Below are 27,500 nucleotides of genomic sequence, written 5' to 3' on the forward strand. Positions count from 1 at the left end.
TGTCCTCACGTGTCAGATGCCCTCCCACGTCGCCATGGGGGCTTTTTTGTGTAAAAGTTGTTCAAAAGTTGTAGTTTAGACTAAATGTAGGGACTTGCAAGACTTGAGTCACTCTTTTTAGGACTTGAGACTTGACTTGATAAAATGGACTAAGACTTAGGACTTGACTCGGACTTGAGGCCTGTAACTTGAGAAAACTTGAGAAGCACTTTTAAAACTGAATTCTTTCTATTCTGACCGTAATGATTCACACTAAGATCTTATCAAACAAATTACTAAATTAATTTGTACAACTCGTATAACTACTCATATATAAATATAAGATGAATTTTAAGTAGTACTTAAACTAAATTTGGTTTTAACCAAAATGAGTTTCCTTCACAGGGTGACTGGGCGCTCCCTTAGACTACGTTTACACTGAAACAAATCACTGTATCAGAAACGATCTGCTTCCAGACACGTCGTTTCTGTGTCCGCAAGTCTTCCCTATTACACACATTTGTTTACGTTTTACAGAAACTAAACTTAAAACCACATGGCTCATTTGCATAAACAGCTGCTTCTTTGTGCGCTGATGTGGTTCAGCTTCTGTCGGACTAAAGGACACGACTCAGTGGAATATGAGTGTTCTCTCTGTGACAGAGGGATGTTCTGCTGATGGTGAGTCTGTTCTGTGTTTCTGTCGTGTTGGAGATGGTTCATGTGAAACTTTTCAGAGATTATGCGTCTGCAGGTCGTACACACAGACACATGTTTATATGAATGGACATATATTCTAGCCTCTTAGTGTTTTGGTGGTGAATTACTTTGTGGTGCACAGATCTACATCAGAGTATCAGTGTTTTCAGGCGTCCACATGGTGCCGGATCAGATCTGTACTCAGATTGATTTGTGGGAGTTGGAGGCACCAGATCGTTCCATCTCTGGGGGCGTTTTCCATCGGATTAATGTGAACGAACACTGCATCCACAACGAAAATGACTCGAATATGATCTAGTGTGAATGGGGCCTTAGAGATGGAGTGAGGAGCTCAGTCACGCGGGAGAAGCTCAGAGTAGAGCCGCTGCTTCTCCACGTCAAGAGGAGCAGCTGAGAGGAGGGCATCAGGAGGCCCCAAGGAAGACCCAGAACACGCTGGAGGGACTATGTCTCTGGGCTGGCCTGGGAACACCTCAGGGTCCCTCCAGAGGAGCTGGAGGAAGTGTCTAGGGTGAAGGAAGTGTGGGACTGCCTGCTTAGACTGCTGCCCCAGCGACCCGACCCCGGATAAGCCAAAGAAAATGGGTGGATGGATTGTTATACATTTTTTTAAATAACAACAACAAAAAATAAAAAGAACAACAAAAAAAAACAAAAAAAAACTACAAAAACAAACAACCCCCCCAAAACAACAACAAAAAACAAATAACTAAAACAACAAGAACAACAAAAAACAAGAAAAACAACAACAAAAAACACCACCACCAAAAAACAACAACAAAAAAACCAACAACAGCAACAAAAAACAACAACAAAAACAAAAACAACAACAGCAAAAAACACCACCACCAAAAAAAACCCCAACAAAAACAACAACAAAAAACACCACCACGAAAAAACAACAACAAAAAACCAACAACAGCAACAAAAAACAAAAACAACAACAACAAAAAACACCACCACCAAAAAAAACTCCAACAAAAACAACAACAAAAAACAACAACAACAAAAAATCACCACCACCAAAAAAACAACAACAAAAAACAACAACAACAAAACAAAAACAACAAAAAACTATTATTTATCTTTCCGGTCTCTGGAGACAGTGGGTGAGTGTAACGGGTGGGGGCCTGGGGGAGGAGAAAACGGTCACATAACATTACTGCTAATTATTTTGACATCTGCTTTACGTGCACAAAAAAGTAATAAAAAAGGCAAAGTTCATTGTAATAACTAGAGGAAGCTGTTAATTATCAAATCTAAAAAAAAAAAAAACCCCGCCAATGCTGCGTAATATTCCTGGCAGAGCAGATGACAAACCCACCTCGAGAAAAGCCACACATTGTACCTTTAAGGACGGGAAAATGACTTTATTTCTGGCGCACGGACAATCGAACCCGGAAGCGAAAGGCGTGGCGGCGTGTTCGCATTATCCATCTGTACTCCGGCCAAACGTCAAAGTGATTAAAGTCTTTATCACGGGCCCACTGGAGCGGACCACAGGAAGTGCCTTTGAATAAATCTGAGTCAGACAGGAAGTGCGCGACAGCTGTTCAAACCATACGCTCCCCTCCCACCGCTCCCGATCCCGTACCTGCTAAAAGCATACGCCAGTGGAAACCAGGACGACGGCTTTTTATTATGATTTATCTGATTTTTAAAGAGCCCGTATTACGTTATTTCCTGATCTATGTTCTAATGCCGTTTCCTCTTCACAAACAGACCCGGAGTCGTGTTTCGTTTCGTTCTCACGTTTTTTTAATGCACAAACTCTGCAGATTTAGGCTCTGTACCACCTTGTGATGTCATGTGGTGATACAGGAAGTGCTCTAAACTCCACACACCTTCACGAGAATCATTTGGATCATTTTCAGCCCTGGAATTGCAAATCTTGACTGAAAAAAAAGGTAAAAGGAGCTGCTGAACTTAAAGTACCGCTTTGCTTCATGACATCACAAGGTGGAGCAGAGCATTTTGAGCTTTGGAGATGTACACAGACTAATAAAGATTTACTCAAACATGTGTGAATGAAACTCCAGGTCTGTTTTTGAGGAGGTAACAGCTTTATGAAATGGTGTAAAGCTCACAAGAGTCACTTTTACCTAATATAAATAGTAGAGATGTAACAATATCCAAATTTCTCAGTACGATATTTTGAAGAGGCTGATGTAATTGTAGATAAGACACTTTTTTGCTTTTAAAATACCTTGTTAAGATTTTGGTGTGAATTATTTCCGTCATAATCCCAAGAATTCAAGTGCATGTTGTTTGCGCTGAAATGAATCATGGGATATGTAGTTCCCGATGTTTATAAGCTGTTTGCTACTGTAAAACAATGAATTTAAGCAAAGGAACGTGTCATTTGATATATTTTAGGACAGTCCACGATATTATTGTGAGACTTTGGCTACGTTCAGACTGCAGGGCTTAACGCTCAATTCGGATTTTTTTGTGAAATCCGATGTTTTTTCGAGGTCGTTCACATTTCCAATTAAATGTGACTTGTATGTGACTCCAGTGTGAACATTAAACGGCCCGAAAGTGTCCCACATGTGACACTGGAGACACGACGACGTCAACCGCAGCGAGCGTCTCTGTGTTTACGGAAGTTGTCCAAACATGGACGCAGCATCGAGCACCTGGAGATTTTAAAGTTCCTCTCGTACCGGAGCCACAACATGAACAACTTACTTGTTTTAAGGAGGAGATTGAGAAGGAGAAGGACGAGGTTTTTGGTCGTGGTGTTTTGTGGTTCAGTCCGTTGAAAGGAACGTGTGGATGTGGAGACGGAGCCAAGAGTGGTGAGTGGTGATGTGCTTCAGTGACACGGAGTTCATTAACAATTTTCGTATGACGAGAAGAACGTTTGTGTACATTTATGAGCTTGTAGGTGGATGAATGCGCTTTGACCGTTCAGACTGAAGTCGCATGTCAAAAGATCAGATATGTATCGGTTTCAGGAGCACATATCCAAGTGTCCTGGGTCACATTTGAAAAAATCGGATCTGTGTCGTTCAGACTGTCATTAAAAGATCAGATACAGGTCATAGGGGCCCAAATATCGGATTTGGGTCACTTCAGGCTGCAGTCTGAACGTAGCCTAAGATGATACGATATCACGATATTTCAGTTATTGTTACATCCCTAATAAATAGCGTAATATGGACCCTTTAATTTTTATTTCGTGGTTGCTCTACTTAACTCCACTGGTCCTTGTTAAGAAAATAAAACTAGTCAAATAAAATAAGACCAAAAATACCAACAAATAATAAAAAGGTAAAAAATAAACAATATAATAAATAATAAAACGTAAAATTATAGCTCAAAAACACCTAGGAAAACAAACATTCTGTCTGTGAGCGGGGTCGCCTCTCCACAGATCTGACCTGTAACTCCGTAAATTTACAAAGGTTTAAAGCCGTACTGTGAAACATTCCAGACCAAGCAATAACATCCCCACGGAGACGGACCCTCCACCGGAAAAGTTACGCAATACACCTTTAATTCTCAAAGCTGCACGTTATGAAAACCTGCTCTCTCTTTTCCAGACTTTACACATATTTCGAAAGTGAAAGATTTATTTTAGCCTCTCTGAACCATTAACTCCAGATGCGACTTCCAAATTTGAGCAACAACAGACACCTATAATTTCACAAAAAACGGCAAATTTGCGTTTCACTTTTTACTACATTCAACAGATTTCTTACGCTGGCGTCGAGCGCGGCTTCGGGTTCCCAGTTTTTTAATGGTTTGAATCAGAGCTACCGTTTGGCCGCCGTTTAGCGCAGTGAAAGGTTACAGAGCCAAAGACCTCAACATTAATAAAACCAAAAGACGATTTCAAAATGGGGCCAGACCAGAGACAGACACCTGGACTCGACTGGAGAAGAGATTTAACCCCTTTGTGACTCCAAATCTGCTGTGAATGCAAACGGTTTTAGAAAGAATAGAGCTGGAAATCACAAGTTTTTATAGATTCTAGTGGCGTAAGGGTGTCTGTGGTGGAATTTTTAGCAGTTACCACGGTGACACAATGCACGCTTTAGAAATAACTACCAAAAAAACCATCCACACTAGTCATATTCGAGTCGTTTTTCGTTGTGGATGCGGCGTTCGTTCACACTAATCCGATTGAAAACGGCTCCAGAGGCGGAACGATTTGGTGCCTCCAGATCCCATGAATTTTTTGAGTATGGATCTGATCTGGCTCCGTGTGGACGCCTGAAAACGCTGATACGCTGATGTAGATCGAAGTAATTCACCGCCAAAACGTTAAGAGGCTAGAATAAACTTTTTTTTCCGCACCATAAGCCTCCAACCCCATCAAAAAACGGCCGCGCGCCCCACGAATCCACTTGGGTGTCGTACAACAACAACTTTGAAATGGCTGCAATGCTCATGCGGGACACTTTAGGGGCGTTTAAAGTTCACACTGGAGATCACATGCAAGTTACATTTAATACATGCATCACGAATTTTGGACTTCCGGTCATCGCGCAATTCATACTGGGAAGAATCCGCCGAAAAAGTGAGCTTCAAACCACCGTGTCTATTGTCAAAGTCGATCTTTTCAAGTCTTTTGAACCATATCGCTTTTGTTTCTGGTTCTGATATTCTCATATTTTAGTTTTGGGATTCGGACATCGTAATTGTGTGGTTGTTGGATCCTAACAGCGGAAAACGGCTCGAGAAATGGGCTTCGGAAGTTTGCGAACTCCATAAATGCAAAAGGGAATCAGATGTGTGTGACTGTAAACCTCCGTTCAAACTGTTTCTCTTCCCAACGGAACTGAAAAATAGTGAAAGGTGAAGGTGATGGGCAGGATTGATCCACAGGAAGAACCAAAAAGAAAGCCTTTGACTGCCTAAATCATCCCGAGTTTGCAGAGAACATTTTGTATGTGAAGCGACAACAAAGCAAAAACCTGTTTGTTAATGAAGAGGAGCAGAAGACAAACAGACTGAGCTGCACTTTCTTGTTCTTGTGGTTTTACAGCAACATCACGTCTTGGTCTCTTTGCAGTGGAAGGTGTTTCTTGGTGAACGTTGACTTTTTAAATTCGTAACCGAGGTTGAGTGAGGGATTGGGATTTTGCTTTGTCGTCGCTCCACATACAAAATGTTCTCTGCAAACTCGGGATGATTTAGGCAGCCAAATGTTTCCTTTTTGGTTCTTCCTGTGGATCAATCCTGCCCATCGCCTTCACCTTTCACTATTTTTCAATTCCGTTGGGAAGAGAAACAGTTTGAACGGAGGTTTGCAGTCACACACATCTGATTCCCTTTCGCAATATAAATTCACAAACAAATTTCTCGAGCCGTTTTCCGCCGTTAGGATTCAACAACCAGACAATTACGATGTCCGAATCCGAAAACTAAAATATGACAATATCAGAACCAGAAACAAAAGCGATATCGTTCAAAAGACTTGAAAAGATCGACTTTGACACTAAACGCATACCACTGGGAAAACAAACATGGTGGTTTGACGCTCACTTTTTCGGAGGATCTTTCCCAGTATGAATTGCGCAATGACCGGAAGTCTGAAATTTGTGATGCATGTATTGGAAATGTGAACGACCTCGTTAAAAAAAATCAGATTTCACCAAAAAATCTGAACATAGCTGATGTGAACTATAGTTTACTGAAAAAAAACTTAAAATGCGCGTTGTGTAACATTTCATAAAACGCTTTTCTCTATTAAGATGTTACTGTTTTGTCTGGAATGTCCCACAGTATGGCATTAATTAAACCTTTCTATGTTCATGAAAACCAAACCAGACCAAGTTACCGAGAGGCGACCCCGCTCACAGCCGCGACTTTTTTTTTTTTTCTTGGTATTTTTTACGCCGTAATAGTCAAATAAATGTAAAGTAGCGCTGTTTAATGTCACACTGTGGAACATTCCTGGCAGAGCGGCGACATATCCATGGAAACGAGCAGGTGACGGAGCGCAGCGCACCTTCGGACTCAAACTCAGACTCCGCGCCGATGACAGGAGCATAAATTTCCAGTGTTGTATTGTGACGTGAACGCCGCTGGGACTCTGCCTCCTCAGCACTTCGTTTGGCAGCGCGTCTCTCCACTGTGAGAATTTACCGCTCGGAGCCAGAAATCTGCAGGAGAATATCCAACTCCGCAAAGATCCAACTGGGAATGCTCAAAATCCTGCTCCAATATCACAATATAGGCAAACCGGGAATTCTACTGTGAATATTGGAAACGCAGAGCTGAAAGAACGGAGCGAAATGACCAGAATGAAAATTAGTTTAAAGGTTCAATGTTACGAAAAACAACCGACTCCTGTGAGATTTAAGTCGTGTTATAAAGTTACCTCCTCAAAAAACAGACCTGGAGTTGAGTTTTGTTTCATTCACATGTTTGAGTGACACTTTATTATTATTAGTCTGTTCACATCTACAAAACTCAAAACACTCTGTTCCACCTTGTGATGTCATGAAGAATCTGTGTATCATTCGTTCATTCTTTTTTCAAAATAACCAACTATTATTATACTACTATTATTTGTCTCCAAAATCAAAATGAAAAAAACAGATAAAGATTTGTTTTTTCAGTTTTCGATTTTGTGTTTAAATAAAAAAAAAAAAAAAAGTTAATGTTTCCTGTTTCCGTGACGATGTTGGACTTTTGCGCCGCATACGGACTAAACCAGGACTAAACCAGGTCCGGGACCAGAGCGGAACTGAGACCGGGACCAGACCAAAACCAGACCAGGACTAAGACCTGGACCAGACTTGGACTGAGGCCAGGACTGAGACCCGAACTGAGACTGGGATTGAGACTGGGAACAGGAGCAGGACTGAGTCCAGGACCAGACCAGGACCAGACCAAGACTGAGGCCGGGACCAGACCAGTACTTACAACTACTACTATTGCTATTACAACTACTGCTGCTACTACTAATACTACTACTACTATTATTGCAACTACTACAAGTATTAGTACATCTACTACTATTACTTCTTTCTATTATAGCTATGACTACTACTATTATGACAACAAATACTGCTATTATTACAACTACTGCAAATATTATTACAACTACTATTATTACTACTGTTGTTACTACTACTTCTGCTGCTACTACTACTATTATTACAACAAATACTGCTACTATTACACCTATTGCAAGTATTATTACATCTACTACTATTACTACTTCTACTACTACTTCTATTACAACAACAAGTACTACTATTACAACTACTGCAAGTATTACTACTACTGCTACTACTACTACTACTAGAAATACTGCTACGATTACAACTACTACAAGTATTATTACATCTACTACTATAACCGCAACTACTACTACTATTAAAACTACGACTACTACTACTTCTGCTGCTACTACTACTAGTATTACAACAAATACTACTATTATTACAACTACTACTATTACTACTATTGCTATGACTACTTCTGCTGCTGCTACTACTACTACTATTAAAACCAACTACTATTACTACAACTAATCCTATTACTATTACTACTTCTACTACTACTACTGCTATTATGCCACAGTATTTTGTGTTTATTCCATTACAGACACATTTATTGATTTGATGAAAAATACTTTGACAAACACAGATTCTTCCTGTGAGCTTGGACGCCTCTCCATAAACCTGACCTGTAAGTCTGCCCGGTGGCGTTAGCTCTTCGTCTCCAAGCACAGAGATGAGTTTAATGCTTTTCTGTGGAACATTTCAGGTAAAGTAATTACACCTTAAATCCAAGTCGGGTTTTACAGGAGTTGAGGGACGCACCTTTGGCTGTTTCCATGGAATTTTACGAAGCGTTCGGAGGAAATGGGTCAAATATTTAGTTTGAATGAGGTTAGATAAATAAAAGTAAAGGTTGGGCTGAAGTGGGTGATAATGGAGATAATCACAGCTGCATGTGGAGGTCTAAGTGTTTTCAGGAGTCTAACCCACAACCTCCTTCATCTGAGAGGAGACGGGGATAACCGCTCTGCTACTGGAACACATAGAGGCCTGGTTTAAGACTGGTTTGGTCCTGGTTTTAGTCCTGGTTTAGTCTTAGTTTAGTCCTGGTTTAGGTTAGTCTTGGTTTAGATTTGGTTTAGACGTGGTTTAGTCCTTCCTTAGTTCTGGATTAGTCCTAGTTTGGTCCTAGTCTGGTGCTGGTTTAGTCCGAATTTAGTCCTGGATAAGGGCTGGTTCAGTCTTTAGTCCTGGTTTATTCATGGTTTAGCCCTTCTTTAGTCCTGGTTTAGCGCTGGATTAGTCCTAGTTTGGTCCTGGTTTAGTCCTGAGTTAGTCCTGGTTTAGCCCTTGTTTAGTGCTGATTTAACCCTGGTTTCCTGATTCGATTTTGGTTTAGCCCTAGTTTGGTCCTGGTTTAGTGATAGTTTAGTTCTGGGTTTAGTCCTGATTTAGTTCTGGTTTGGTCCTTTGTTTAGTCCTGGTTTAGCCCTGGTTTATTGTGTGTCTAATCATGCTTTAGTCCTGGTTTGGTCCTGGTTTAGACCTGGTTCAGTCTTGGCTTAGTCCTGGTTTAGACGTGATTTAGTCCTGGTTTATTCCTCATTTAGATTTGATTTAGTCCTGTTTTGGTCCTGGTTTAGGTCCTGGTTTTGTTTTGGTCCTGTCTTAGTTTAGTCCTGGATTAGCGCTGGGTTAGTCCAGGTTTAGCCCTGGTTTAAGTCCTGGTTTAGCGCTGGTTTATTGCTGGTTTAGTCCTGGTTTAGTCCTTGTTTGAACCCAGTTTAGTCCTGGTTTAACACCGGTTTTGTCCTGGTTTAACCCTAGTTTAGTCCTGGTTTATTCTTGGTTTGGATGTGGTTAATCCTGGTTTAGCGCCGGTTTAGTCTTGGTTTGATCCCAGTTTAGTCCTGGTTTAGTGCTCATTTATTCCTGGTTTAGTGCTAGTTTAGCCCTGTTTTGGTCCTTGTTTAGTCCTGCTTTAGTCCTGGTTTAATCTTAGTAACACAGAGAGGAAATCCACACTTGCCTCAGAGCTCCGGAGTTGAACCCACAGCCTGGTGCCTGACAGGAGGAGGAGACGGGCTGGGGTTGGGGTTGGGGCTGGGGTTGGGGTTGGGGGGGGGGGGAAGTGCGTTGCTCATTGGCCCCTGTGCCCGACATCTGCCTCATATCCTGAGTCCAGTGTGAACTCTCCCTCCCAAACTTCCTTCCACTTTTATGAATTAGCAGCTCTGATTTCATGATTTTAATGCGTCATTGTTCTCGACTCGTTTGGTAACGACTCTGGGTGGAGTTAAAAGGATGTGACCACAGACAGAGTTAAAATACAAATACTACGAAAAGGAAACGCCACTGTTCTACCTTTGATATTATTATTACTACTGCTACTGGTCTGCAACTACCACACCTACTACTACTACTACTACTACTACTACTACTTACTACTACTACTACTACTACTGCTATTACTATACTACTACCTACTATTACTACTTTGCTATTACTGAAACTACTATTACAACAACAACTACTACTGCAACTATTATTACTACTACTACTATTAATACTACTACTACTATTGCTATTACTGTTACAACAAATACTACTATTATTACAACTACTATTACAACAACTACTACTACTACTGCAACTATGATTATAACTACTATAACTACTACTACTACTATTATTACTGTAAATACTATTATATCTACTACTACTACTACTACTACTACTACTACTACTACTAACTATATATATAACATCAACTACTACTACAACTGTGATTATAACAACAACAACTACTACTACTACTGCAAATATGATTATAACTACTACTATTACTACTACTACTACTGGAACTGTGATTATAACTACTACTACTACTACTACAGCTATGATTATAACAACAACTACTAATATTGCAACTACGATATAACTACTACTACTACTACTACTACTACTACTAATTATCACTACTATTACTACTACTACTGCAAATATGATTATAAATACTACCATTACTACTACTACCACTACTACTACTACAGCTATGATTATAACAACAACTACTTCTATTGCAACTACGATCATAACTACTACTACTACTACTACTACTGCAACTACAATTATAACACCTACTACTACTGCAATTATAACTACTACTACTACTACTACTACTACTACTACTACTACTACTACTACTACTACTACTGCAACTATGATTATATAACATCAACTACTACTACAACTGTGATTATAACAACAACAACTACTACTACTACTGCAAATATGATTATAACTACTACTATTACTACTACTACTACTGGAACTGTGATTATAACTACTACTACTAGTACTACTACTACTACTACTGCAAATAAGATTATAACTACTACTACTACTACTACTACTACTACTACAATTATCACTACTATTACTACTACTACTGCAAATATGATTATAAATACTACCATTACTACTACTACCACTACTACTACTACAGCTATGATTATAACAACAACTACTTCTATTGCAACTACGATCATAACTACTACTACTACTACTACTGCAACTACAATTATAACACCTACTACTACTACTGCAATTATAACAACTACTACTACTAATACTACTACTGCAAATGTGATTATAACTACTACTACAACTACTACAACTACCATTATAACAACTACTATTATTACAACTGCTATTACCACTATTACAACTACTACTACTACTACTTATTATTACAACAACTACTACTATTACTACAACTACTACTACTCTTACTACTACTACTATTACAACAACTACTACTACTACTTCTGCTACTTCTATTTTTCCGGTGAAGCGTCTGTCTCTTGCTTGTTTCCATGGAGACTTCATTGTTTTGCAGGAATGTTCCACAGTGTGACATTAAACTTATCACTCTCAATGAATAATCTGCGTTTGCCAGAGAGATGTTTAATGCCGTGCCGTGGAACATTCCAGAGCCCAATAACATCTCCATGGAGACGGGCGATGCTGCTGCTGCTGCTGCTGCTGCTTCTGTGACTTCTGCTTCTTTTCCACTTGTGAGTTTGACCCCAGTTTCTCACGAATTCCCTTCAGACGACGCAGAACCGGGAAACACTTAAACTTTACAAGAAGGTGGTCCAGGAAAAACCTCCAGCATTACTCTGCACAAACCACCTTAAAGGTTAACGTCCGTACGACAGCTTTCATGTCGCTCCCCTCGCTCTGACTGGGTTTGGTGGATCGGACTAAATATTTATCGTAGTTTTACATCAGATAAAAAAAAAAAAAAATACAAAAATGAGAAGGAAAAAATACAAAAATACCGGAATACCCCCTGCCCATGTCAGCAAGACGGAAAACTCCACCCAAAATGCACTGACGATTTACACACAAGGAAGGACTTTTTCTGACAGTTTAAACCTTAATTTAACTAAATCCGTGTGTCATTCGTTCATTCGTTTTTCAAAATAAAACCAAAAATAAGAAAAAAAAAAAAAACAGCTATTTTCTTCATTATTAGTCTCAAAAAACAAAATTTCCTGCTCTAACGACCGTTTCCCGTTTCCGTGACTTAAACTATGTCAGAACTGAACCAGGACTAAAACAGGACTGAACCAGGTCCAGGACCAGACCGGAACCAGACCGGAACTGAGACCAGGACTTAGACCAGGACCAGACCAGGACCAGGACTGAGACTGGGACCAGACCGGGAGCAGGACCAGGACTGAGACCGGGACTGAGGCCGGGACCAGCCCAGGACCAGATTGTGATTGAGACTGGGACTGAGACCGGGACCAGATCGGGACCAGACCGGGACTGAAGACGATTTAGTCCTGGTTTAGTTCTCATTCAGTCCTGGTTCAGTCTGGCATCGCAGTTTAAATCACGGAAGCGGGAAATGGTCGTTATCCGTTTTTTTCCATTATTTAAACACAAAATAAAAATAAAATTAAAAAAAAAAGAAAAAAAATCATTATAGATTTTTTCATTTTGGTTGTGGAGACAAATAATGAAGAAAATAGTTGTTTTTTTCATTTTCTTATTTTTGGTTTTATATTGAAAAATGAATGATACACGGATTTAACTAAATAAAAGTGTCTTTTATTTGTCTCATTATTATAATTATTGTGTAATTCAGACTAGGTTTAGCCCTTGTTGACACCAACTGTGAGCCCTCTCTCTTTAACTTCTGGAGTGAGTTTTAAAATGTTCGTATTAACCCACTCTACATGATCCTGGTGTTTTTATTTCACTATTTTGTCCATGAATAAATTCCTTTTCCTAATATGAAACTCTGCTCCAAATTTGCTCATATAACTGCCAGCCTCAGTGAGCTTCGTTTGACTGGAGCTGAACGCTGTGGGTGACGTCAGACTCCCTTAATCCACTTCTTTATAGACAGATTATTTATCTGTTTATTTATTACACAACTATAATAAAATGTGGAAGATGAATCCAAAATGGCGCCGTGTTGTTGTCAGTGGTCTGTGCTCATCGGCGCATGGGCCCAAAAATAATTTTCACTTCTGCACTTACTTCCTCAATCCAGGCGAGCTCCTCCCACCTGTGTGACGTGTGTAACCTGCACAGCGTGGAGCGTTTGGACCAATCAGAGTGAGAGCTGCTAGAGCGGAGTGAGTGCGGCTCACAGCAGTGAGGCTCAGTCTGACAAAGATCACTTTTAATTAATTAATCATTGCATTTATATTACGCCTTTCAAGATACTCAGAGCACTTTACAGGTCATTATTCATTCAACACTGCTACTGTAGCCACAGCTGTCCTGGGGCAGACTGACGGAAGCAAGGCTTCCAATCTGCGCCATCGGGCCCTCCGACCACCACCAACGCTCACACACACCACTTTCATTCCAGGCAATGTGGGTGAAGTGTCTTGCCTAAGGACACAACAACAGTTTTTGCCACTGTGACTCCTGATTTTCCCAGTGTCCAAGTCCTGACCAGGCCCGGCCCTGCTGAACTTCTGAGATCTGACGGGATCAGGCTTTGACAAACTAGAATACAAACTTTTAGGAACATTGAGGATTTAAAAATTTAAAAAAGTTTATGTTGTCGAAAATAGAAAAGAATCCTTACAAAATCTGACCTTTGTGAAAGCTGGATGTTCTGTCAGCAAAATACGAGCAGTTTGAATTCCCCAAAAATGCATTGTGTTTCTATGGTAGAATTCTTTCTGGGCCCAAATTCCCGAGAGCTGCAGTACCTGGAGCGGCCACTAGTCGGTCTCGAGCCGGGACAGAGGCGGACTGCCTTATAGATCCATGGGTTAACATGAAGTTGCAGCGTTAGATAGTGCTGGTGTCAGCTTTAAAACCATTTCAGTAACTAAATTAAGTCGCTATTATTAGTTATTAGTGAGTGTGACATTAATGACGTGTATGAGTTAAATGCAGGTGAGTGCGTAAATGACGACAAGAAACGTCTCAAACTTCAGTAGCCGCACATCCACTCGGAGAGTCTGAAATCTGCTGAAATCCTACAAGACACTGACATGATACAGACAGAACAGCGGCTCTTTCTGCAGGAGACATGCGCAGTAGAGCGAGAAGTGACGTAGTCTGATAATAGATCTTTTTCACAACGGCCGGAAGTGTCGTGATGTCGGGTAAACGCTTTTCTATGGCAAAATATCTGTGTAAATGTTTGGCAGATTCTCCACCAGCTTCATAAATTTACCCAACCACAAATCTTCATCCAACAAGGTCCACAAAAGATAAACATTCTAGCATGAAGAATTTATCCACAACTATCAAGGGAAGAAAGACGAAAACAGAACGGAAAACAACGATGATGCATTAGTGAACTACTGAACAAAACTAACATTATGGTCATTCATGAATAAAACATAAGAAATAAATCATTCGTTAATAAGTAACTTGTTCACTCAGACTTATTCTACAATTAAAATAAAAAATCGATTTGATGACGTCGAACGTTACAGATGTTCACAAATCACATGTCGAGCATTTAAACTGGACAAATCTCTCAAAAGATTTCATCAAGAGATCTGCCCCTTGTCCAGTCAGAAAGTGGAATTATAAACTTGGAAAATGTTTTACTAAAATCTGAAATACAATGATGTTAAAGGTTGTATAGAGGATTTTCCAAGGAACGAGAAATCCAGCGACTGTTTGTCCTTTTTCAAATGTTGCGCATGCGTGAAACCACCCCCCCTCCCCTACAGCTCCTACGTAGAAACACCTCCTCCCTCCTCCTCCTTACACCAGAAACAGGTTTGTTTACAGCCGGTGAGCTGCACATGACTTGTAAACAACTAACTACAGTGTTGGTTAGGCAAGACGGAGAAGTGAGGAGCGGGGGAGGGGTGCGCGACATTTCGTGCCCGAGAAGTGAGGAGCAGGAAGAAGAGCGGATCGGGCAGCGGGGAGAGGAGCAGGAAAGGGGTGCAGAGAAGGTTGCGCGGAGATTCAGTGCGAATGAACTAGCTACAACACGCAGCAGCAAGCGGACTCTTTCTTTGCCTTGAAAAATTACGTTTTCAGACATAGGATATCGCTTTCGTGTCCTGAAAAAACGTTTGTGTTGCTCTTGGAAATAAAGTACGTTTTCATAATAAGCAGAAGTTTCCTGTCCAGGAGTAATTTGGCGTGGTTCAGTCTTTAGACCCTGCGTCTGCTTCAGTCGCGCCATCGCTGGAATGAATCTTCAAGAATCACCTTAGTTTGGCTCAGCGAAAAACTTGCTTTCTCTGGATTGCGTCCTGCGTCTTGTGCGCCATGTTTACAGCGTCTGTGCGTCTGCAGTGTCAGTCAGTCCACGTACCAGTCCGAAACGTCAGGCAGAGCACAGGGAGTGTCAGAGTCAGTGAGTGAATCGATATTGTCTTATCTGGCGTTTTAAAGCTTCAGTTTCACCCTGGACGTGTTTCTTCAAAGTTGCGGGAGAGCTGTGGGTCCGCAGATTATCCCGACAGCGAAAGAAGATCCATCTGAAGTTTGGGAGGAAATTAAACTGCTGAGAAGAAACCTTGATCTACGCGGGCTGAAAATGACCGAGCGAAATGTGAGACGCTCGAAGTTAAAATCCTTACGACAGCTTAGACTCAAATATAGTTAACGTCATTATGTTTAAGATTTTTACGAAAATTCTTCTAGATTTTCTGCCGTTTTGTTGCATTTTGTTGATGAAGAAATAAATCACAGCGCATTTATTTAGTGAAATGAAGGTTTAAAGTGTCGGAATGGATGAAGTTTTCCATGCTGATGACATAAATAAAGGGATTCTGTGTAAAAAATGAATCCTACTTTCTGAATTTTTGTCCTTTTCTTCTCAACAACAAAAAATTATCCACCAAACCAGGTCAGAAAAACACGAAAACCTGTCATATGAACTTTACTACTACTCGTAATTACTACTACTGCTTTGTTCTTACCTTAACAGTCCAAGGTTCATCGTACAGTGGTGTCAGTGGTGCTTATAATGTTCCGTGTTGTTTCTTTAGTTTGGAGGCGAAGCTGAGGAACAGAACGAGCAGACCTGAAGATCTCCACGCGATCGAAGAACTCAGAGAAACGGTGACGAAGAGAGAAGCGCTGAAGAATGGAAGGTGCGTTCTGAGCAAAAACTAATGTTATGGTCATGAAAAAATCATAAATTAGACTGATTCTACAATTAAAATTAAAAATCTATTTCATGAGATCGAGGGAAGTTGTAGTAAAAACAATAGAAGAGAGAAGAACAGACTGTTAATGTCACATATGAACAGTTCTTCAGATAAACTATAACATAAACTAGTGCTGTCATGCGATTAAACAAATTGAGAGATTAATTAATTATGATCTGTAATTAATTAATCTAATTAATCTCATTTTAATCTCACCTAAAAATTGCTGAGAAAAGCCTTCAATTTGAGGTATTTTCATTTAAATTCATTATTACATTATTGTGGCAGATCAAAAGACTGATATAGATTAAAAAAAGTGACTTTATAAAGTCATTTATTGTTTAACAAATCTCTCAAATTGGCTGTTGAGCCCAAGTCTCCATGAATAAGAAACTGTTTGCTGTAAAGTAGCAAAGACGAGGAAATCTGAACATAATAACTTTTGTCTACTTAAAGACAATAAAAAGTCCAGTCTTTCCTTAACCATATTAAAAAATTATTGATAGAGAAATGCTTTATATATGAGATCACTGGTTTTAGTCCTGGTTTTAGTCTTGGTTTAGACCTGCTTTAGTCCTACTTTAGTCCTAGTTTAGTCCTGGAATGGAATTAATCCTGGTTTTAGTCCTGGTGTTCTGTTTAGTTCTGGTTTAGTCCTGGTTTACCTGGGTTAGTCCTAGTTTTAGTCTTGGTGTTAGTCCTGGTTTAGAGGCCACAGGAGGAAGTGCGGTTTACGCAGCGAACGGAGAAAACACGATCCACACGTGGCTCACGGGAGCACGTCAGTGTCCACGCAGTAACTACGGAAGGAAACGTGGTCCGCGCGTTCTCAGGTTAATGACGATGATGAAGGTGTGTGTTTGTGTTTGTGTGTGTTTGTGTGTGTGTTTGTGTGTGTGTGTTTGTGTTTGTGTTTGTGTGTGCGTGTCCCCTCATGTGGCAGGTCACTATAGGACAGTAGTGCAGACATCATGAGTCTATGCAGGTTGTTTTCACCAGTGACATTTAAGTTGTAGGCGATATTATATTTGTTATTTTCTTTTATATTTTCACGTCGGGGAAAAATAATTTCCAAGACACGAATGTGTTTTTACCTGTGCACTGCTGCTCTGTTCTACTGGCTCTTCGACCTCGTCCGTGCCGAACGTGAACATGACGTTTACATCGCTGTTACTGCGCGCGTTTTGTGTGGGTTCCCGGCAATGAGTGGAATTACCGAAATAAAAAAATGTATAAATGTGTTTTTTTTTTGTTGTGTGTGTGTGTTGTTGTCCCAACAACACACATTTTAAAACAGGTTTTATAATAAAGCAACTCGCATACAGAAACACTAAAGTTAGAGATTAAAAATGAGATTAACGCGATTAAAAAACATAACGCGCTAAATATGACTGTAATTAATTAATCGCGATTAACGCGATAATTTGACACCCCTAATAAATCCATTTAATTTTTCATCCTCTGTGTCACTTCTGAGGAACTCGGCCTCGACCTCGATCGTCGTCAGACTCAGCATCAGTTCCAGTTAGAATTATTCTGGTCTTTCTGAATCTCGACAGGATGGTTTCGGTGTCGCTGAAGTCCAGACTTTGTCCATCCATCCAGCGACTTCAGGAAAATTTCAAGGTGCATCCTCCCGGTGTCACAAGTTTCTCTCTCACTTCAAACTTTCTTTCTGCTGCTCGATTATCGTTTTCAGCGACTTCCAGTTTGTGATCTGCAGAATCTGATTTAGTTTTTGGGGGCGTTTGTGTTCAGTCTTCTCAGTCTTTGTCTTTATAAGTTTGTTTAAATGTTTGATTTTTAGTAACGGTGCGATCGACTGACATGACACAGACAGGACAGAGGCTCTTTCTGCAGGAGACATGCGCAGTAGAGCCAAGTGACAGTGGTGCAGGAGGAACAGGAGCAGCAGATACTCACACACAAGACTAGAGCGCCCCCTGTCTGTCTGTGTGAACATTTTAATAATATAAGTCGCAGAAAACACCCAAACCATGAAAAAAAATGCCACTTATAGTCCAAAAAATACGGTAATTTTAACATCTCCAGCATTTGAACTACAAATCTATCTATGCAAACTTAATTTTAATTCACGACCATATGTTCAGAAGTTCACTAATACGTCGTCGTTGTTCTTCTTTAAGTTTTCGTCTTTCTTACCTTGATAGTTGTGGATAAATTCTTCATGGTTCTTCATGTTTATTCTTTGTGGACCTTGTTGGTTGAAGATTTGGTGATGGGGCAGATTTATGAAGCTGTTGGAAAATACATTTACACACACATTTTGACACGGAAAATGTTTTACAAACCCACAGCAGTGAAAAAGGTCGATACTCGCGGATTGGACAGCGCATTTCACGTAAACATGGTCAAAATTGGTTATAATTTGACTTCGTGGTTGGACACAGGCAGCAGATGTGACATGATTAGACGGATATAAACAAATTACAACAGCTTTATTTTGTTAAATGAAGGTTTAAACTGTCAGAAAAAGTGTTAAATTGCCAAGTTTTCCGTTGATTACATAAAGAAAAGAGGGATTTTGCTTTTGAATGCAGCTCTTCTTTCTTTATTTTTGTGCTTCTCCAGCTTCTGCCCATGGAGCTGTTGCCCGAAATGTTCCACAGTATGAGTATGACATCGCATTTATTTATCTCCACGGAGACAGTGGGTTTATAGGCCCAAGTTACGTGTCAGATCTGTGGAGAGGCGAGCCCAACTCACAGTAAGAAGGCAGGTTTTGGAGTCAACAAAAACCCACGTTATTGAGTAAATACAAGACGGGACATTCCAGACAGAGCAACAGCATCTCCATGGCGACAATAAGATGGCGGACGCTCCACTAGAAAAGTTACACAATGCACTTTTAACTGATTTAAAACTGTGAACAGCTATGCTTTATGTTTACACCCTGTAACTTTTTTGTTAGGGGTCCGTCACCTGCTTGTTTCTACGGATACGTCATAATGTTCCACAGTGTGACTTTAAACAGATCGACCTTACATTTGATCAATTACAGGTGGTCAGTGTTGGGAAAGTGACTTTTAAAATGTAATCCCCTACAGATTACAGATTACACACCCGAAAATGTAGTTTGTAACGTAATCCATTCAATTACTTAAAGTGAGTAACGTAATTTGAATATTTTGGATTACTAACCTGGTTTAGACCTGGTTTAGACCTGGTTTAGATCTAGTTTAGTCCTGCTTTTAGACCTGGTTTAGTCCTGGTTTAGTCCTGGTTCAGTCCTGATTTAGACCTAGTTTAGTCCTGGTTTAGTCGTGGCTTTAGACCTGGTTTAGACCTGGTTTAGATCTAGTTTAGATCTAGTTTAGTCCTGCTTTTAGACCTGGTTTAGACCTGCATTTAGTCTTGTTTTAGTCCTGTTTTAGACCTGGTTTAGACCTGGTTTAGATCTAGTTTAGATCTAGTTTAGTACTGCTTTTAGACCTGGTTTAGTCCTGGTTTAGTCCTAGTTTAGTCCTGATTTAGTCCTGGTTTAGTCCTGATTTAGTCCTAGTTTAGTCCTGATTTAGTCCTGATTTAGTCCTAGTTTAGTCCTGGTTTAGTCGTGGCTTTAGACCTGGTTTAGACCTGGTTTAGACCTGCATTTAGTCCTGTTTTAGTCCTGTTTTAGTTTTAGACCTGGTTTAGACCTGGTTTAGATCTAGTTTAGACCTGCTTTTAGTCCTGTTTTAGTCCTGTTTTAGTCCTGTTTAGACCTGTTTTAGTCCTGGTTTAGACCTGGTTGAGATCGAGTTTAGACTTGGTTTAGTTTCCGGGAATGAGTGGAATTACCGGGAAAAAAAAAAAAAAAAAAAAGGGGATATAGCCTAAAATGTGAAAACAGGAAAATACCACAGTGTAATCCATTTATTTCAACAAAGTAACTGTAATCCAATTACCACTCACTGAAACAGTAACTGTAACTGAATACAGTTACTCATCATTTGTACTCTGATTACATAACTCCGGTACATGTAATCTGTTACTCCCCAACACTGCAGGTGGTTTTATCGCTCAAAAACACCTAGAAAAACAAAGACATTCTGACTGTGAGCGGGGTCGCCTCTCCGCAGATCTGACCTGTAACTCGATCTGGTTTGGTCTCCAAGACAGAAAGAAAGAAAGATAGAAAGGTTTAATGCCATACTGTGGAACATTCCAGCAATAACATCCCCAGAGAAAAGCACCTTTGAGTTTCATTTCACTAAAATATCTTTACGTTTTATAAAATTTGACAAAAACTCAGCGCTTCTTTTCAAATTTTTTTTCCCTCAAAACGTCACTTAACTGATGTAAAACTCTGATAAATATTGACCACAGGAAATATCCACCAAACCGAGTCAGAATTTGAAAAACGTAAACAGAACATAAACCTTGACACTCAAATTAAAGCAGCATTATGGAGCATTTTCATCCCTGCCCACAGAGGTGTAAGTGATTGACGCCAAGCAGATTTGTTAAAACATTTAGTGATTTTTGTGAACCTACAAAAGTCGAGTTTTTGCAGTAAAAGTCCCAGATGTTTTTTATGGACAGGACACACTCTGTTCACCGGGTCACAGGGAGGGACACATTACGTAAATGACAAAAAAAAAGTATACATTCTTAACATTTTGTCTTTGTTTCACTGCGTTTAAAAGTGCTGATGTGTGACTTTTCTGGATAGGGTTTGTCGCCATGGAGATGTTGTTGCTTTGTCTGAAATGTCCCACAGTATGGCATTAAACCGACCGCTTTCTTAGACTTCAATCTGAGCCAGAAATAACTTTTGGATTTGGTCGGAACTACAAATATTCTTAAATCACAAGGAAGCTGTCATTACCCGACAGTTTCTCAGTTAGTCTCGACTTGGAGATGAAGAAAACTGAGACATTTTCAAATTTTTCCGAGATTTTGTCAGACCGTGAACAGAGCCCGTCGGAAGTTTTCAGTAGGGTCGTCCTGATCCGATCACGTGACTGCGGACTCGAGCCGTTATGGTCCAATCAGGTATAGATAAATAATATACGTACATATAGTATAACACACGCTAAGTTCTTGTAGAAGTGATTAAAAATAAAAAAATAAAATACATTTTCTCTTGCTTTGGACATCGGCCAACTAAGTGCGTGCTGTGTATTTTTTTATTTTTATAAGAGCTTTTCACAAATTTCAGAGACCAGAGCGGAGTTTGCGACCAACAAATAGCATGCTAACAGCGCACTTCTGCTTGTCAGACATTAAAACGCTTCTAATTTACGACTTATTTTGACCTCAAGAGCTGCTTAAACAACATATTTGTACTGAGGCGAGACTATTTTCGCTCAAATGCATAAAAAAAAAAAAAAAATCAAGTACAGGGAATTGAACTTCTTTTAAACACATTTCGACATTTTTATAATCCGAATTTTCATCTTAAACTGGGTCATGTGGACGGCTGCCTCTTTCCCATCACCTGATTCCTTAAAAAAAAAAAAAAACGAAAATAATCTCTCAGTTTTTCTTGGCCCAAACTTCATTCTATTTGAGCTAATTTCAGCGAGTCTTGTTATTCCAGCGTTATTTCACTTCACGGGACTTAATTTTGAATCATATTTTCACTCTCGGGACATTATCGTCTGTGTGTTTTACGTATAGATTTTTTTTTATGAGCAGACCACACTGGGCAGACCCCTCCAGTGAGTTTTATGGAGCTTGCATTTTAATATTTATTCAAGCCCCGGTGATGTTATTAAGACTCTCAACACCAGCTGCACCCACCTGCGTCCGAGGTTCAGTTCAGCTCGGACCCCGAGCGCCGAAAAACACCAAACCGACTTTTTACATTTGATTGAAAAGCCTCGACCGGTTTTCATGTGGTTCTAATTCTGAGATCGTTTGGTGGATCAGACCTGTGGGCGATATTTGTCTTAGTTTTATATTGGTTAAGGACTGAATCAGGACTGAACCAGGACTAAATAATAGGCTAAACCAGGTCTAAAACAGGACTAAACTAGGACTAAACCAGGACTAAACCAGGACTAGACCAAGTGTAACTGAGGTCTGTCTAAACTAAAGGCGAAAGGAGGACTAAACCAGGACTTGTGGTCAGTATTTATCCTAGTTTTACATCAGTTTAAGTGGAAGTAGAAAACTCCAAAATGCAGAGACAATTTATGCACAAAGTTTAAATCTTCATTTAGTAAAATAAAGGTTGTTTATTTGTATAAATAGAAGCTCAGCCACACTGGAGGAACTCTGACAAGAGACCACAGACTGTAAAAAGAAGCGACTAAGTGAGTGTGACGTCACCCGTCACCCCATTCAGCTCCAGTCAAATGAAGCTCATTGAGGTGGGCAGTTACAGGAGTGACTATATTATGAATAGGATAACAAATAGCAAATAAAAACCCCAGGATCACGTAGAGAGGGTTAATACGAAAACTTTAAGACCAGAATGTGGAGGCTTGGGCGTTAGGTCTGTCCATTCAGTGAGTGCGTATACATGCACATCAATAACCCGGTTATGATCCATACCCCGGTTCTGTCAGTATTCGGGTTACTGTGTTTACATGCTCACTGAGAAACCGGGACACTCATATCCGCGTGTACATGATCAAATGGAGTGTCCCGGTTTCTTGACATAATCTTACAAATGCGCAGGCGCAAAAATTAACTTAAATCAATTTCATAAACCAGGAAAAATACAAACCGTGAGCTCCTTTAGCATAAGAAGCTAAGGAGCTACGAGATTTCCCACAATCCACTGCGCAGATTCTTCATTAAAATCTTCTGCATAAATAAACTCAACTTTACAACATATAAACCATAAACACTATAGACACATCAGCCCGTTTGATCAGATCATTCAGCTCTGATCACATTTGTTTACGTTTTACAGAAACGAAACTTAAGACCGTTTGGCTAATTAGCATAAACTGTTAGCGGCGATAAAAACAACTCGCTCCTTGTGCCGCTGATGTGATCAGTTTCTTTTGGACTAAATGACACGACTCTGTGGATTATGTGTGTTATTTCTGTGACAGAAGAGGTGCTGATGATGGTGAGTCTGTTCCGTGCATATAGAGTATAGGAGATAGTTCATGTTTTAGTTTTTCAGCGTCACACGAGTGCAGGTCGTACGAGTGTGCAGACGTTGTACGTGTGCAGGTTACGTAGCGCAGCTCTTTAATTTTACAGTCATTTCACTCGTTTGGTCACTTTATTTATGTTGGTCAATTTATTTATGTCACTACTGTTGTGGTGAAAGGCTGGAAAGTGTCTTTTGGACGCATGCGACTCAACTTTATGTTGCAGTAACCGGGATACTGCGTATACATGCCACAGTATCCCGGTTACTATCAGAATAAACCAGCTACAGTAACCTGGTTTCTAATAACCGGGTTACTGAAACCGGGTTACTGCGTTTACATGCACCATGAAGAAACCGGGATACTCAAAAAACCCGATCATAACCGGGTTATTGATGTGCATGTAAACGCACTCAGTATGTGGTAGAGCCACTCCTCCTCCAGGGAAGACCCACACTGGAGGGACTGTGTCTCTGGGCTCTCCTACCCAAGACTGTCCAGACGCCTTGAGGTCTACACGGATCTGGAGGAAGTGTCTGGCGTGGGGGCAGTCTGAGGCCCCATCCACACTAGTCGTATTTGAGTCGGTTTCGTTGTGGATGCAGTGTTCGTCCAGTTCGTGAATTGTTCTTTCCTGATTTGCTGGGTTCGTGACATCGGTCATGTGACTCTAAAAAAAACATAGACAAACAGAAAACAGCGCAGCTAGAACTACTTTCTACTTTCACAGTTGACATCTTCCTCGACTCGAAATCAGCTGCTGCAACTTCAGACACGGTGCTCCACTCCAGTCTAGTCATGTGACCAGCGTTTCAGGTGGTTTTGCGTTACTGTGTGGATCGGGAAGGCTTTGATTGTGGACACAGAAACGACGTGTCTGGACACAAATTATTTCCGTTCCGGTGATATGGTGATTTGTTTCAGTGTAAACGTGACCTGTGAGTGCCTGTTTAGACTGCTGCCCCCGTGACTCCGCCCCGGATGAACAGAAGAGGATTTAATTATCTGATCATCTATTGCAGGGGTGTCAAACTCATTTTGGTCCGGGGGCCGTATCCAACCTACTTTGATCCCAAAGGGGCCGGATCAGAAAACTCATGTCATATAAACCCCCAAAATAACAATAAGTTCAAATATTTGTGCAGAGAAACACAAATCTATTAATTTTTTTTAATTGAAGAACTCTTTCTTTTACAAAATATTATGATATTATGAACAACCTGAAACTTTAAGAAAAATACAATTTCAACACAATGTTTTAACATTAACTTGTATAAATAGGAATAAGTACATTTTTCTTGGAAAATTCTGCACTCGGCTCCACTTTTCTCATGTTGGACATTTTTCTGATGAGGGTGTCACGGTCAACAGTCAAAACGATCGTCCTTTAAGAGCGTTTGGAAAGAGACAAGTCTTCATTTGTGCTGCTCTGGTGGGAGGGGCCACGTACAGAGACGCTGGAGACGCTGCTGTGATAAACACTGCAGAAAATTTACAATATTTTAATAAAAAATAGAATTAAAATATTTTAGTAGAAAATCAGCCAAGGGCCAGATTAAAGGTCTTGGAGGGCCGGATCTGGCCCCCGGGCCGCATGTTTGACACCTGTGATCTATTGTGTCATTTAGACAAATTATGGTCCATGTTTACATCATGTTTACATCATGTTTACATCATGGTGGCAGCGACAGTTAGCCTGATTCATGAGCCGGTTTTACTTCGTACAAACTGTCTGTCCTCGCAGGATTAGGATTCGTTCGCTCGACGGTCGGCGGGTACATTTTTCACCAAACATTCTCTTTGTTCCGGCTTTAAATCATCGATCTCATGAATCGTCGACAACGCTGAATATATGACTGTTCACTGATTGGCTGATGCTCGGACTCGCACTTCCGGGATTTTTGTGAACCGTTTATTGTATGTTGATTCCTGATCTAGTCTCTGGAGAGAAATTAAATTGAGCGCAGGCACGAGGTGGCACCAGCATTTGTCCACTGATCTGAAGGTTGGTGGTTAGAATCCCGCTCAGCAGATCCACTGGCCCACAGGTCGGCGGTGCTGTTCCCGCTCCCACAGACGAATACTGTTGTTGTGTCCTTGGGCAGGACACTTACCCCCCCTCGCCCCCAGTGTCTGTGAGCACTAGTGTATAAATGTGTGTGGATCTTCATGTAAAACTCTTTGTGCCTTAAAGGTTGTATAGAGGATTTTCCAAGGAACGAGAAATCCAGCGACTGTTTGTCCTTTTTCAAATGTTGCGCATGCGTGAAACCACCCCCCCTCCCCTACAGCTCCTACGTAGAAACACCTCCTCCCTCCTCCTCCTTACGCCAGAAACAGGTTTGTTTACAGCCGGTGCTGCACATGACTTGTAAACAACTAACTACAGTGTTGGTTAGGCAAGACGGAGAAGTGAGGAGCGGGTGTGCGGACATTTCGTTCGCGGACGAGAAGTGAGGAGCAGGGGGAAGAGTGGATCGGGCAGCGGGGAGAGGAGCAGGAAAGGGGTGCAGAGAAGGTTGCGCGGAGATTCAGTGCGAATGAACTAACTACAACACGCAGCAGCAAGCGGACTCTTTCTTTGCCTTGAAAATTACGTTTTCAGACATAGGATATTGCTTTCGTGTCCTGAAAAACGTTTGTCTAACTCTTGGAAATAAAGTACGTTTTCATAATAAGCAGAAGTTTCCTGTCCAGGAGTAATTTGTGGACCAGTGCGTCAGTCTTTAGACTCTGCGTCTGCTTCAGTCGCGCCATCGCTGGAATGAATCTTCAAGAATCACCTAGTTTGGCTTCGCTGCTTTTCCCCTTGTCTTCTTCTTTCAGCGACCTCAAAAACGGACTTTCTTTTGCGGCGAACTGCTCCTGGATTCTTGTCGCCATCGCAACAAACTTTGTGCGAACTGTGAGGAAGATATAGGTCAAAAAAAGCCGCTAAGAACTGTTGCGTTGGTGGAGTAAACAGCGTCTGTGCGTCTTGCGTCTGTGGACTGCGTGACAGTCGTACGTAAACCACGTACCGGCGGCGCAGGCAAGTCAGTTACACTAGAAACGTAGGGAGTTTGATTGACAGCCTGTCAGCTCACAGATAACGAGGCAGTGTCGTTATCTATTGGCAAATGTTTAGCCCCACCACGTCCAGAGTTGATGAATTTTTATTCTCTTTTTTTTGATCACCATAATTACAAGGCGACTGCACCTTTATAATCTATCATTGACAATTTGAAACAAAAAAAAATCCTCCATACAACCTTTAAACGTGGAAAATTGCTGAATCAAAACAAATTTTTACCATTTATAGAATTACACATAAACTACGAACCGTGTAGTTTAGATCTGTACAAACATGTTCTGAAATCTGATTCTTGTTTGAGTTCGTCGGTTCAGATTTCAGTCTTTTGGTTAAATCTTCTGGCCGTGTTTAAATGGTGAACTTTGAACAGAATCCGATTATTAAAACATGAATCACAAACATAATCACAGTCGGAGGATTTTTCCCAAAGCGTTAATAATACTCGTGTTTCGTGAAATGTGCCGCTCACGTTTTCTCGGACTCGGCCTTGGACTGAGCCTCTCCCGGGACGAGTGGGTCGGACCGAGCTGCAAAATCCATAAAACTAAACTGTTCGCCCACATTTAAACCTGATGACCTACCGCCTCCTGGTTTACTATAGAATCACTGTACAGAAGAGAGGAACTAAACCAGGACTAAAGCAGGACTAAAGGACACAGGACTAAACCAGGACTAAAGGAACTAACCAGGACTGAACCAGGACTAAAGCAACCAGGACTGAACCAGAACCAGGACTAAACTAAACCAGGACTAAACCAGGACTGAAACCAGGACTAAAGGGACTAAACCAGGACTAAAGGACTAAACAGGACTAAACCAGGACTGAACTAAAGGAAACCAGGACTAAAGGACTAGGACTAGGACTAACCAGGACTGAACCAGGACTAAAACCAGGACTGAAAGGACTAACCAGGACTGAACCAGGACTAAACCAGGACTAAACCAGGACTGAACCAGGACTAAAGCAGGACTAAAGCAAACCAGGACTGAACCAGGACTAAAGGACCAGGACTAAAGCAGACTAAACCAGGACTGAACC

General features: G+C 40.7%; 1 long non-coding RNA gene across 1 annotated transcript in view; it reads left to right on the plus strand.

Annotated features, from left to right (window-relative positions):
* LOC129412446 (uncharacterized) overlaps positions 1-27,500 on the plus strand; it is a 161,567-nt gene that overhangs the window by 76,671 nt on the left and 57,396 nt on the right. Inside the window, exon 2 of the long non-coding RNA XR_008633745.1 lies at positions 16,169-16,273. This is a non-coding gene — a long non-coding RNA (uncharacterized LOC129412446). The remainder of the gene's footprint in view (positions 1-16,168; positions 16,274-27,500) is intronic.

This window comes from Boleophthalmus pectinirostris, unplaced genomic scaffold, assembly GCF_026225935.1.
Source record: "Boleophthalmus pectinirostris isolate CB_2022bp ecotype Guang Dong unplaced genomic scaffold, ASM2622593v1 HiC_scaffold_11, whole genome shotgun sequence".
NCBI classification, from domain to species: Eukaryota; Metazoa; Chordata; class Actinopteri; order Gobiiformes; family Gobiidae; genus Boleophthalmus; species Boleophthalmus pectinirostris.